The following is a 14,674-nucleotide window of genomic DNA, read 5'->3' on the forward strand; positions in this document are numbered from 1 at the left end:
AGGCAAAGGGTAAAGATAAACATGGGAATGAAAGAAAAAAACACACCTCTCCAGTTCTTCTAATACCCAATTATTGGTTTTCAACTAGTTTCTCACCACAGTTTTGCCCCTATTCCAGGAATTGTGATTATAAAAAAAATTATGGAGGGTAGGGATGGAATGATGTTGATATAGTTAACTTTTATGTAACCCTTGTTTTTGTTTTCTTGTGATTTCATCTCCCTATCCCACAATATGAGCAGTTTACTCCTATTATCATCTCTCTTCTTATATCTCATCAGTCAAAGTAACTTTCAGTGCTATTAATAACTTATAGGTGATACTGAAATCCCTGCATCCTCAAATACCATCTGATAATTAAGATGGGAGCAGACAGTTAGCTCACTGAGGTCACTACTCCTCCTTTCACCGCTTCCCCTTAGGAAATGAAAAGCTTCACCATGGGAAGGTGGTTTCTGTTTTATTTGCTCTGGATATGAGTTCTGAACTTTGTATGAGAAAGGTGCTTCTCACCTTCTTCCCCACCTACCTCAAGCTTAACAGATAAGGCTGTGATTTTGTCATGAAATTAAATGTTTGTAATTTCTATGAAAATAGCATTAGTAATTGCCTCTGGGTAAATGGACATACAAACAGGTCACAGAAAGTTATTTCAGTGAGTATATATTAGTAAATAACTATAGTAAGATGATTCATAATTTGGAAAAAGGACTAAATATGATAATAGATAAGAATTTCTGGATGCTACATCCTTAATAAAGGAAAAATACCTACAAAGTGAGATTCATGTTCTGCTACATTTTTAAAACCACTTAAAAGTTGGTTTAAATGCTATTGCTGTGAAATTCAAGGAAAGAAGTCTTATTATATTTGGCCTAATACCTCCTGGTTACCAAAACTCACTGGACAGGGTCAATGCCTCAGTTAGTCTGCACTGTAACTGATTTTCCCAATGACACAAGTCTCTGATGTTTTTATGGAATGAAAAAAATACCATGAAAATATGTACAAAAATGGAGGAGTAAGTGGAGTATGTAACAAAATAAGAAAATATCTTACTCATAGCTTCTTAGATAGGATGATGCTCTTAGGGCTCACTTAAAACTTCATTACCTTGGAAGCTCAAAGGGTGAGAATAAAAAATTTTTTTAAAAAAACATAAAATGATTTTTTCTGGGCCACACCAGTGCTGATTCTGAGTCTAACGTATCAAATGTGGTTGATTAAAAGGAAAAGTAATTTAAAAATATTAATCCATAAGCTTATCAAGTCCAGAATAGCAATGAAATAAATGTTCTGATAACACTAAAAGGAAGAATATCATGAAGCCCATGTAGCTGAGTGCTTTGCTTATCTAACTTCACTTTCCTTTTTACAAGATCACAGAACCCACAGAGGCAGAAACTAATGGCCATCTTCTGGAGTCTAATTATTTGTTCTCAGAAACTCAAACCACTTCGTTCTACCCAAGCAGCCCAGAAAGTTTGCAGGTAGAGCTGAGCCAGACTCTGGTTTGGTTACATGAGCCAAAACATGAATCGACCCATTTGAGCTGACTAGACACAGGCAAAGGAAAATACAAAACTTTATACACGTGCGTGTGTACGTGTTGGTCTGTGTCGTGTTTGTGCAAATGGTCACTGGGGCTGACAGTCATGACAGAGTATTTTCACTGGCTTGTCTTTTCCTTGGCTCATCTTTACCACTGGAGGCAAAGCAGCAGTGTTAGATCTTGGCTCACTTTAATTCACCTACCTCATCCCTTGACAAGCAGGAATAGAAAGTGCAGTGGTATTTGTTATTTCTGCAACTGATAAAATTCTTTTCAAGAGGCTCCCCACCCCCACTAAAGCATCTTTCTTCTAAACCCGAATATGCTTCCAAGATTCTGTGTAGCATTGAAGTAAGAGAGAAAGTTATTATTCATTTATTTAAAAAGTGTTTGACCTTCCACTTACATGGAACTGTGCTAGTCACTAGAAAAAATAAAATAAATTTAAAAAACAAAGCATAGGGGCGCCTGGGTGGCTTGGTCGGTTAAGCGTCCGACTTCGGCTCAGGTCATGATCTCACGGTCCGTGGGTTCGAGCCCCGCGTCGGGCTCTGTGCTGACAGCTCAGAGCCTGGAGCCTGTTTCAGATTCTGTGTCTCCCTCTCTCTCTGCCCCTCCCCTGTTCATGCTCTGTCTCTCTCTGTCTCAAAAATAAATAAACGTTAAAAAAAATTTTTTTAAAACAAAGCATAACACAAAGTTTTAAAATCTAACGGTAGGGTAAGAAAATGTTTGTTAATAATGTAGAATTCTTTTTTTAATGTTTATTTATTTATTTTGAGACACAGAGAGAGAGAGGCATAGAGAGAGGGAGAGAGAGAATCCCAAGTGGAGAATCTCCACTCAGTGTGGAGCCTGATGCGGTGCTCGATCTCATGACCATGAGATCATGACCTGAGCTGAACTCAAGAGTCAGACACTTATGCCTGGGAGGCTCAGTTGGTTAAGCCTCGGCCTTCAGCTCAGGTCATGATCTCACAGTTTGTGGGTTCGAGCCCTGCATCAGGATCTGCACTGACAGCTCAGAGCCTGGAACCTGCTTCAGACTCTGTGTCTCCCATTCTCTCCCCCTGCCCCTCCCCTGCTTGTGTTCTTTCTCTCTCTCAAAAATAAAATAAATTAACATTTTTTAAAAAGAAATCATGATACGGGGGCATTGGGTGGCTCAGTCGATTAAGCGACCGACTTCAGCTCAGTTCATGATCTAGCATTCCATGAGTTCGAGCCCCACATTGGGCTCTGGGCTGACAGCTCAGAGCCTGGAGCCTGCTTTGGAATCTGTGACTCCCTCTCTCTCTACCCCTCCCCACTCACGCTCTGTCTCTCTCTGTCTCTCAAAAACTAAATAAACATTTAAAAAAATTTTAAGCATGATACAAATCTCTCTTTCAATATAGATTGATCTACATGTATCATTATAGGTATACAGATAAACAGATGACAGCTATAGTAAATAAATCTCCCTGCTACATAAGCTACATAAGGATTTTCTTTCTGAATCCCATTTAGAAGTTTCTACACATGCAGATCTGGCCCTGGACAAAACAGTGAGTGGGGCCTTCACCTTCAATGCTTCCCGACATTCCTGTAGCTTTTCTCTCCTTTCAGGGTCCATTTCGCTCATGATTACTCTAGTTTCCAAGAGTCCTCTACTATGCCCCTTCACTAAACAGTCCACTACGGTTCTTATAAATTCTTTCTCCCCAACTCCACTTTCCCAAATGTGGAGCTCTCTGAGGATGACTATTCAGATATATCAATTTTGCTAGATTGCCAGCAGGCAGCATGGTGTGCAAGTTATAAGGATTGGTCCTGGATTGAGTGAGACAATTCTGTGGAATCCTGGCTCAAATATTTACCAGTTCTGTGATCTAGAATAGCACACTTAACCTCGTATCTCAGTTTCCTTTTAGGTAAGATTGGATAAAGGAGGATGGTGGCTAATAGCATATTTCATCTAATCTATGATGCCTTCTATTTTCAGTTTCACCATGATTTTACAACCCTTGGATAGAAAAGAATGTTCTAAATTATACATGTAAGATGCGGTTGGTTGTAAGACACATCCCAATTTCAGTGTTAGAATGTGTGTGTGGGGGGGGGCGGGGAAGTAGATCTTAAAAGTGATTACATACGATAGTATCCACTTGGTAAGTTTATTCTCAGTATTAACTAAGGTAACTGATATAGGGTACTTAGCACAATGCCAGGCACAAATTAAGCACCTGAGTGTTAGCTAATATTACTAATGAGTTTCTCCTGCCAGATATACATTATCTTAACAAGTGTTCTTTAAATACATTGCCTTAACATACAGAGTCACTGGGGGCAGGGTATGAGGGCTTAGAGCCCAATGGAAACATACCTTATGGGTGGTTTAGACTTTTCGATGTTCTCATTCAGGTTACATATCTTGAAAGTTATTTGTAGGATTGCTCCTAGTCAAAACCTAGTGACACAAATCTGGGATCAGAACTTCTATCACAGTTTAGACAGATTTGTCCCTACATTAAACAATCAAGCCTTTCAAAGGCTTTCATAATTAGCTGAAGTTTAAAACCAACCCCACTCCCCACAAAAATCACTTTCCTGGCTTACTAGCTTTCTCATGTTCTTTAAACCTGAAAGTTTATTCAAAGCACCAAAGATCACTTATTTTTGGTATTCTAATTTTTGTCATTTGATGTGTTAAGTTGAAAAAAATGTTCAAAGACAAAACAGGAAAGAACACCTTTTCACCACCAGAAGACAGTTATCATTAAGATGAGTGACATTATAGAACATTTTAGCAAGCACTTTGAATGACATAAATGCCTAAATTTAGAAATCTAATTCTGTCACCTTTATGTTAAATTTAACACATAAAATCGAAGGATGGCACTCATCCAGAAGTCAGATCTGATGTACATAACAAATGTAATACCCATAGAATGTACAGTAAAGCATCATTATTTTATAGGTCTTCAGTTTAGTCTGTAGCTTGATAACTTGTTTATGCTAGCATGCCTGTCTATCAAGTAGTATACTAACTCTGTTGATGTGATTTTCTAAAGATTTGACTACTAGTGTAACAGTTGACAATATGTTGCCACAATTACATAACTTCATGAAAGCTTTCACCTCAATCTTGCCAAAAACTTAGTGTCTATTTATAACCAATCAACCATTTTCAGCGAGTCAGTCCTTTTTAATCTCTTGCATGAATGATATGCTATGATCTAAATTGGTTCATGAAATTGACTAAAACCCTTTGTATACATTTGCCAAAGGTAGGTAGATCAACTTCTTTAGACCTAAGACCCAAGTGACACTAACAGCTGTCTTCTGAGGCAGAACTTTGGAACAGCAAACACCAGAAGACAGTTATTGCAGTTTGCAACCCTGAGGACAGAATTGTAGTCATCCTACACCTGTCACTTCCCTCTGCTGACTACCCTTTTCATGCACTCACATGGAGTGGCTGTTTATACTCCAGGCTCTCCTATTAAACAATATAGTTCCTTGAAGACATAAATTGGACCTTATTCATCTTAAGACATTCCTTTACCTATTCTTCTTCCTCTCTACAATGTTCCATACCTAATGGAAGCTTAAAATTTATTAAATTAAATTATATGTCTCAACCTTTGCGATTTGATTGCACTTAAAAAAATACACTTATTAGTCTACACAAGTTCTTGAAATTAAAAGTCTAGAAAGACCTGACAATGAATCTTTGTTTAAGCTTCTCCTGGTGGAGGGAACCTTGGGTAGAGAACAGACCAAGTAGAACTATAATTCATCACGACCAATTTTTATTAACCCGCATTTTTTTTCTTGATACTCAGCTATGGGAAATTTGAAAAACCCTCTACAAAGACTGTAAATATAATGGATTTTCCACGATAAGGTGGGTCTAGGAATGCTACTCAGAACCCCCTAGACATCAGATCTCTAAAAAGAGAGTTACATCCTTAAGAAACTATGGAGCAGTATGTTCCCTGCTGGTAAGACTCAAGTCAATCAAGTAAATTAGAGAACTATCCTAGAAATTGACACGGGGATCAAGAAACTTGAAGGAACCTTAGATTCCTTCTAATGATTCTAGTCAACACCCTCATTTTACAAATGAGGAATTTAAGCCCCAGACTAAGCTATATGACTTGACTAAGTTCAGAAACCTTATCAGAGGAAAACTCATGGGGAACCCAGGTATTGAATTTCTAAAAATATTTTTATTGGGCTGAATTTTTAATCCAGATTTGACCAGGACAGAAACTAATTGTTAAATTTATCTCCGGGACATTTTATATATGGCAAAAATAATCCACTCTGCAGAGTTTGATGTCACAGAGTAATATATCAATCCAGGGTCAAAATATAGGCTATGCACATGAATCTACTCATAATACCAAAGTCCAACAGAGACATTCTCAAATGCTGCACTACTTGTGTTCATCCTACTCTAAGATACGTCTCTACCCCTTTTTCTCTCTGGTGCCACAGACTTTGTTGAGGCCTCTATCACCTTTCCTGGGTCAGAGCAACAGGCTCTGAACTGCTCTCCCTGTTCTCAGCTTCTCAAGCCTTCCCTCTGCTACAAAGTTATCCAACAAAAAGCCTGGCTCTTTACATCACCCCTTGCTTTAAAACCTTAATAAAATCCAAGCACAAAAAGGTTTTCACAATCTGGCTTCAATAGCTACTTCTCACCCCTTGGCATCTGAGAATAGCCACTCTGAATTTATCACACTTTTATGATCACCTGACTTCCTGCCTTGGCACATGACACTTCCTAAACTGGAACGATCTGCCACCCTCACCCCCTTGTCCACTCTAACACTATTGTTCACCTGCAAACTCTTATGATCCGTTCATATGCCAACTTCTTAGTGAAGCTTTCCTTAATTCCTCCATATGGTTACTCCATTCTAACAAACTTGCTTGGCTTAAAGAAAACAAGAGGCCGTGGAAACATGTTAAACAAGAGGGTGATAGTGATCAGATTTGCAAATTTAAAGGATCATTCTGGCTGTTATGGAAGCAAGAGCAGATACAGAGAAACCACTTGGAAAGGTGGTCCAGGTGGTGATATCAGAGGTGAGAGTGGCCTCAACTAGGGTGGATAATGGATATGGAGAGAAGTATGTCCATAAGATCTGGTGATGGATTAGATGGGATGAATGAAGAGGAATAACATAAATGACCCCAAAGTTTCTAGCATGTGCAAATGAGCAGTATGCCATGTCATTTATTAAAATAAGGATCTGATTGTTTATTTTACTTGTATTTTGGTTTGTTTTTGTAGTTGGTGAAGGTGGGGTAGATCATGAGTCTAGTTTTAGATGTTTAAGTGAAATGCTTATTTAATACCCAAGTAGAGTTATTGATATATGAGAGTTAGGGACCAGGCTTAAATTTGAGATATAATTCTGGAAGCTACTGACATATAAATGGCAATTCTACATGGGACAGACTGAATCTGCTTGGGGAGAGTACATCGAGTGAGAAAAGGAGAGGGCCTGGGACTTGTCTTGTTTTTTCTCCTTTCTTCCCGAGTCAAATTATTTAGAGGGGTTATATAAACATACTGACTCTGTTTTTTTAATTTTTTAATTTAAGTATAGTTGACACACAATGTTACATTAGTTTCAGGAGTACAACATAGTGATTTACCATCTCTACACATTCTTCTATGCTCACCATAAGCATAGCTACCATCTGTCACCATGCAACACTATTATAATATCACTGACTATATTCCCTATGCTGTGTCTTTTATTCCTGAAAACTATTCATTCCATAACTGGAAGCCTTTATCTCCAACTCCCCCTCACCAATTTTGTCCATCCACCCCACCCCTGCCTTTTCTTTAATACTACAAGTCCCTCTTTATTACTCATACATTTTGGCTCTGTTCTTCTTGCTCTATGATTATTATTCTTAATTGGCTCCAAAGTCTCCCAGTTGTCAAAATCAATGGATTTTTCCATTCTCTGTTCTACAGAACCTCTTTGAGGCATGAGATACTGTCAATCACTACCATTTTTTTTAATCTTCTAGTTGTGATTCAAAAATTTTTAATTCCAGGGGCGCCTGGGTGGCGCAGTCGGTTAAGCGTCCGACTTCAGCCAGGTCACGATCTCGCGGTCCGTGAGTTCGAGCCCCGCGTCGGGCTCTGGGCTGATGGCTCGGAGCCTGGAGCCTGTTTCCGATTCTGTGTCTCTCTCTCTCTCTGCCCCTCCCCCGTTCATGCTCTGTCTCTCTCTGTCCCAAAAATAAATAAAAAAAAAAAATAAAAAAAATTAAAAAAAAAAACGTTGAAAAAAAAAATTTTTAATTCCAGTATAGTTAACACACAGCGTTATATTAGTTTCAAGTGTACAATATAGTGATTCAACAATTCTACACATTACTCAGTGCTCATCATGGTAGGCATACTCTTTAATCCCCATCACTTTTTCATCCATCCCTCCTCCCACTTCCCCTCTGGTAAACATCAGTTTATTCTCTATAGTTATGGGTCTGCTTTTTTGTTTGTCTCTCCTTTTCATTTTGTTTGGTTTCTCAAATTCCACATATGAATGAAGTCTTATGGTATTTGCCTTTCTCTGACTTATTTCACTTAGTATTATACCTCTGGATCCATCTATGTTGTTCCAAATGGCAAGATTTCATTCTTTTTTTATGACTGGGTAATATTCCACTAGACAGATGATAGATAGATGATAGATAGATAGATAGATAGATAGATAGATAGATAGATAGACAGACAACACATCTTCTTTATTCATCTATAGATGGACACTTGGGCTGCTTCCATAATTTGGCTATTGCAAATAATGCTGCAATCAACATAGGTGTGCAAGTATCTTTTCAAATTAGTGTTTTTGTATTCTTTAGGTAAATACCCAGTAGTGGCATTACTGGATAATATAGGAATTCTATTTTTAATTTTTTGAAGAACTTTCACACTGTTTTCCACAGCAGCAGCACCAGTTTGGATTCCCACCAGCAGTGTACAAGGGTTCCTTTTTCTCTATATCCTTGCCAACACTTGTTGATTCTTGTGTTTTTTATTTTAGCCATTCTGACAGGTGTGAAGTGACATCTCATTGTGGTTTTGATTTGTATTTCGCTGATGATGAGTGATGTTGAGCATCTTCTCATGTGTCTGTTGACCCCCTGTATGTCTTCTTTGGAGAAATATCTGTTCATGTCTTCTGTCCATTTTTTAATTGTATTACTGGTTTTTTTGTGTGTTGAGTTGTATAAGTTCTTTATATATTTTGACTACTAACCCTTTATTAGATGTGTCATTTGCAAATACCTTTTCCCTTTCAGTAGGTTGACTTTCACTTCTGTTTATTGTTTCCTTTGCTGTGCAAAGCTTTTTATTTTGATGTAGTCTCAATAGTTTATTTTTGCTTTTGTTTCCCTTGCCTCAGACCTATCTAGAAAAATGTCATTATGGCTGATGTTAGAGAAATTACTGTCTGTGATCTCTTCTAGGATTTTTGATTTCAGGTCTTACATTTAGGTTTTTAATCCATTTTGAGTTTATTTTTGTGTATGGTGTGAGAAAGTGGTCCAGTTTCATTCTTTTGCATGTAGCTGTCCAATTTTCTCAACACCATTTATGAGGAGACTTTCACCCATTGCATTTTCTTGACTCTTTTGTCAATGATTAATTGACCATATAATCATGGGTTTATTTATGGGCTCTCTACTCTGTTCCATTGAGCTCTGGGTCTATTTTTGTGCCAGGACCATACTGTTTTGATTACTACAGCTTTGTAGTATATCTTGACATCTGGGATTGATACCTCCAGGTTTTATTCTTCTTTTTCAAGATTGCTTTGGCTATTTGGGGTCTTTTGTGGTTCCATACAAATTTTAAGATTATTTGTTTTAGTTCTGTGAAAAATACTGTTTTTATTTTGATAGATCTGTTCATCGCTTTGGGTAGTATGGACATTTTAACAATATTTGTTCTTCCAATCCATGAACATGGAATATATCTCCATATGTCTGTGTCATCTTCAATTTCTTTCATCAATGTTTTATAGTTTTTATAGTACAGGTCTTTCACCTCCTTGGTTAAGTTTATTCCCAGGTGTTTTATTACTTTGGGTGGAGTTGCAAATAGGACTCTTTTCTTAATTTCTTTCTGCTACTTATGATTGGATAGAGATGCAATAGATTTCTGTATATTGATTTTGTATCCTGTGAGCTTACTGAATTCATTTATTAGTTCTAGTAGTTTTTTGATGGAGTCTTTAGGGTTTTCTATATATACTATCATGTCATCTGCAAATAGTGAAAAGTTTTACTTCTTCCTTACCAATTTAGATGCCTTTTATTTTTTCTTGTCTGATTGCTGTGGCTAGGACTGCCAGTGCTATGTTAAATAAAAGTGGTGAGAGTGGACATCTTATCTTGTTCCTGACCTTAGGGGAAAAGCTCTCCGTTTTTCACCACTGGCTTGGATATTAGCTGCGGTTTTGTCATATATGGCCTTTATCATGTTGAGGTGTGTTCCTAAACCTACTTTGTTGAGGAATTTTATCATGAATGGCTGCTATACTTTGTCAAATGCTTTATCTGCATATTTTGAAATTATCATATGGTTTTATCCTTTCTTTTGTTGAGGTGATGTATCACAGTGATTTATTTGAATATACTGAACCACCCCTGCATTCTCGGAATAAATGATTGCAGTGAATGGTTTTTTTAAATATATTGTTGGATTCTGTTTGCTAACACTTTGTTGAGGATTTTTGCATCTATGATCATCAGACATACTGGTCTGAAGTTCCTTTTTTTGTTGCAGCTTTGTCTGGTTTTATTATCAGGGTACTAACCATTACCATTCTTAAAAGTCTTTCCTTTTTTTTTTTTTTTTTTTTTGACTTGTCATTCTACCATATTCTGATTCTCTTTGCCTTATGTCTCCTCCACTATCTTCTCCCCAACTTTCATCACCTAAGTATGGATGTATCCTACAGCTCGTATATCAAGATAGTTGTTCTTCTATTCCTAAGCCCTTTGGTGATCTTTCAGGGATGAGAGAAGCAAAAAAACCTTCTATGCTGCTCCACCATCTTGGCCCCTCCCTAGCCCTTTGGTGATCTTATCTACTTTCCCAAGATCAATTCTTCAACCATTACTAACATAGATAATGCCCAAATCATTATTACTAGTCTTGCCTTTTACTTTCTCTAATAAAATTGAGTCCTGCATTTCCAACTGCTTTTAAAGGACATGTTATCACCTCAAGAGCAATTCACCTACAAGCAAACCTATATTCTCCCCTAATTCCAAGCTAATTAATTATATAGATTTTTCATTTATAATAATGCTCTGCAACCATTCTCCCTGATACACAGGTCCCAAATCATACATTAAACCAAAAGATGCTTCAAGTTGTTCCTCGCTTCCCACATCTAACAACCTCAAAGTATATTGATTCTCCATTCTCTTCCTACTTATTTTCTTTCCATTACTGTAGCCACTACTCTACACTAGACTTATTATTTTTTAGGTTAGTGAAAAAGTTTTCTAATTGGTTGTTCTGTTGTCAAACGCTCCCCTTTCCATCTGTCTATCCTACCAGTTACTACCAGTGTTATCATCCTAAACTATCACTTGACCACTTCATTCCTCATCTCAGAAACTTAGAACAGCTATTTATAACTATAGGATAAAGCTCAGACCCCTTGGCTCAGTCTTCCAAAATGTGGTTTGATCCTACCTTTCAACTCTAATTCCCACTACTCTCCTACATTAACTCTCCATCCCCCACACAATTTGTGCATTTACCAGTCTGATGCATTGATCTCTCACATCTCAAACAACTTGCTTATTCTTCTTCAAATCCATATACCCTTCAATGGTGAACACAAATATCACATCTTCCATGAATCCTCTGACCATCTCTATCTGGAAATTATTATTTTCTTGTTTGGAACTGACTGTCCCTGCCACTTAGTAGACATTTAACACTCAAGTTTATTTCATTTCCTCAACCATTAGTTCACTCCCTAAATACAGGACTTTACAAAGATTATTAATTGGTTGTCCACTAATAGCTTTGATAAATATTCCAAGAATCGAATTTTAAATTCCAAGTTATTGAAGAATGTTATACTCCTATATTTCCACTGTTAACTATAATCATTATGACATGAGTATTAGTTCAGAAAATAGTTCTAAGAGTCTCCAAATTTTGGAAAGTTAACTATATATATTTACATTCTAAGAAACAAACTTGCTTCCTGTAGTTCTAAAGTACAAAGATAAAGAAGGAAAGGAGTTAGATATTGATGTCACTAAGACATAATATTAAACAATATTTTAATAGAAATGCAAAAAAAAATCTCAGGTTGCAACAAACATCATTAAACAGTTCATTGGCTTGTGATTCATTTGAGATTTCATGTGAATTCGTTCAGATTTCATAGCAACATGATTCCATGTAATAGCAGAAATAATCACTTAAAAGAATGGTGAACGTTTACTATAATCCAACTTAAATCACTAACTTCATATATTCTCAAGTAAGAAAAGCAGCCAGTTTGATAAAAATATGGATTCTCTGGGGGAATACTTATGCTTTTTGCTCACCAGAACCTTGTCAGTTAATCACTTCTATTATATCTCTACCTAAATAAGAAAATGCGTACTTTATTAAATTCTCAGTATCTCTGAGGCCCCAAATCTTTCCCAAATCCTTTGAGACTGTGTGTTTCAGAACTTCAGCAAGCCTCTATGACTCTTTGCCCCTTCAGGCTGTCTACCACATCTGCAGAGCCTGAGGCTTGACCTCATTTTGCTCTGCAGTATTTGATAAGTGAACAATTGTAAATTAGGTGAGATAATCTATTGGGTATGTTTAGAAATCAACTCAAGTTTTTTCTTAATTATTTCACAATGAATCCTTTTTGTATTTGTTTGGTTCTAATATGTTTCCATTGTTGATCATAGACTGGTCCGTAAGATCTTTGAGGAAAAACATTTTTTTTTCTATGTTGTATACCCCTGCCTGGAATATATTCTCCTGTGCCAGATATAATGAAGCCCATGAAGCCACTCAAGAAATAGTCATTAAATGGAATTCTTATCCCTGGAACAAATAAATAGTATCCAAGGAGGATAGGGTCTAAATTATTGGGCTCTCTTTGAAGTGGAAAATTTGTTTCAGAAGTCAACTAGGTAAAGAACTACAGTGGTTCTCCTGGGATGACTTTTGAAATGAAAGCTGACCATGAGGGAGATCACTATGACAGGCCTTAACCCTGTTGGATTTAATCACCTATGAAAGATCTTTCCCTGTTGTGCACATCAGGAGGCTTATAAATTGGATGCAGACAACTCAATTGCTTTCAAAAGTCAGCTCTCTCTGAAGGAATTGGAAAGAACAGTTTCATAATTCCTATAGTAAGAGGAGTTGCCACAGTAAAATAGCAGCAATTGGGGTTAGGTAGGCCCCCTTTCCCATGCAGATTCCCCAGTAAGTGTTTTTGTTTCTTGGTTTTGTTAAAATAAGATCCAAGTTATGGTTTCATAATTTCCCCGTCACTAGCCCTGAAATGAAGTTACTACAGCCCTTAAGCTGGAATGGCTCCACTAGCTGCATAGCAAACTTTTGTCCAAGATTCAAACCAAACTGAATGTTTGAGGGTTTGGGTTGTTTTGAGTTTTCTAAACTTCAAGCTTAAATTTTCATGAACCTTATTGCACTTCCTGATCTTTTCTGGGAGAGAGAGTGGAAAAACTGAACTCTTTGGTGCCAGTGTTAGAAGCAGCCCTCCAACTGTTGTAACTAACTGCATGGAGAAAAGATAGGCCTGGATAGGAATATTGTAATATGGTCAACTCTGGAACTATTTTCTTCTTAATTCTCTCTGAAAACTTCTCTTAAATTCCATTCTCCTAATACCTACCACTTAATTAAAACATTCAGTGGCAAAACTGGAGTGCAATGTCCCTAAAAACCATAGCACAATGATAAAAGCAAGCCAGCAATTTTAGTTCAGAAGTGAAATAAAATAGAAATTACATATTATAACAATAATAACTAAGTATTAAACAAACATACAACATACTACCTCAATGCCATCTTAGAAAAGGAACTGATTGGAAGAAAAAGGAATGTCCAGATATAAGTCTTTAGGCTTGGAAGATTCATTGAATCCTACAGACCCATGGGAACAGAGTAGAATTGTAGGAGGAAAAGAATTTCAAGAAATAAAGGAACTAAGAGAAACAAACCTTCATAGCAGGGCTATTTGGTGCGGTAAGACAATGTAAGCCATGGATCAGACTTAAAATCAAGAACTGTGTCGTTCTCAATTAGTGTACTGCAGTGTATTCCTGGCTTAGGTGGATGCCAGTTCAGAAAACAACTCCATAAATGAGAGCTTCAGAGTTCCATATTGATGGTCCATGTCAAAGAACCCTGATCTTCAAAATCAAGGATGAAAAGGGCAACTATAACCACTGCATCACCAGCACTGTCTCATTTTTTCATCACTGTGAGGGATAATTTGCTCATACAGAAATCCACAGTGGCTAAATATGAAGTGGCATCTGAAGTTGTTTGGCATGAACTTCTGCTTAATAAACAAACACCATATTGACCCAGCCGGAGCTTCTCTCTTAAGAAACATAAAGGGAATCATTTGTAAGCAAGCCAAATTCTGAATGAAATTCTTTACAAGCCCTGCTAAACATCCTTCTTGGAAGTACTAGGACATAGGCCTCCTCACTTCTGATAGAACCCCATAACCAAACATATCTGGACATTTCCCTAAAGAGCTTAACTAAGGCAAGGTTGGTATATACATTTCAGATTCTTAATCTCTCTCTCACCACCAATTTCTAGAGATAAAAAACACTTTTATTCAAATATTTATAAATATTATCCTCAGTATTCACAACTGTCCATAAATAGTCTCTGAAAGAAAGCATGTTCAAACAAAACTGACCACAGGGCAATCATCAGGTGTGGGGAATTCTAGGGTCATGACAAAGGGAAACTGCTTGCTAGTCACAGACAAAACAGGAATGTTAAAAAATCAAGGAAGTAGATCAAATTATGCATCGGTACAGGGTGGGGTGGGGGGATGGTCTCAATCTGGA

The sequence above is a fragment of the Panthera pardus genome, unplaced genomic scaffold, assembly GCF_024362965.1.
Source record: "Panthera pardus isolate Hobbes unplaced genomic scaffold, ASM2436296v1 HiC_scaffold_6, whole genome shotgun sequence".
Lineage (NCBI taxonomy): Eukaryota > Metazoa > Chordata > Mammalia > Carnivora > Felidae > Panthera > Panthera pardus.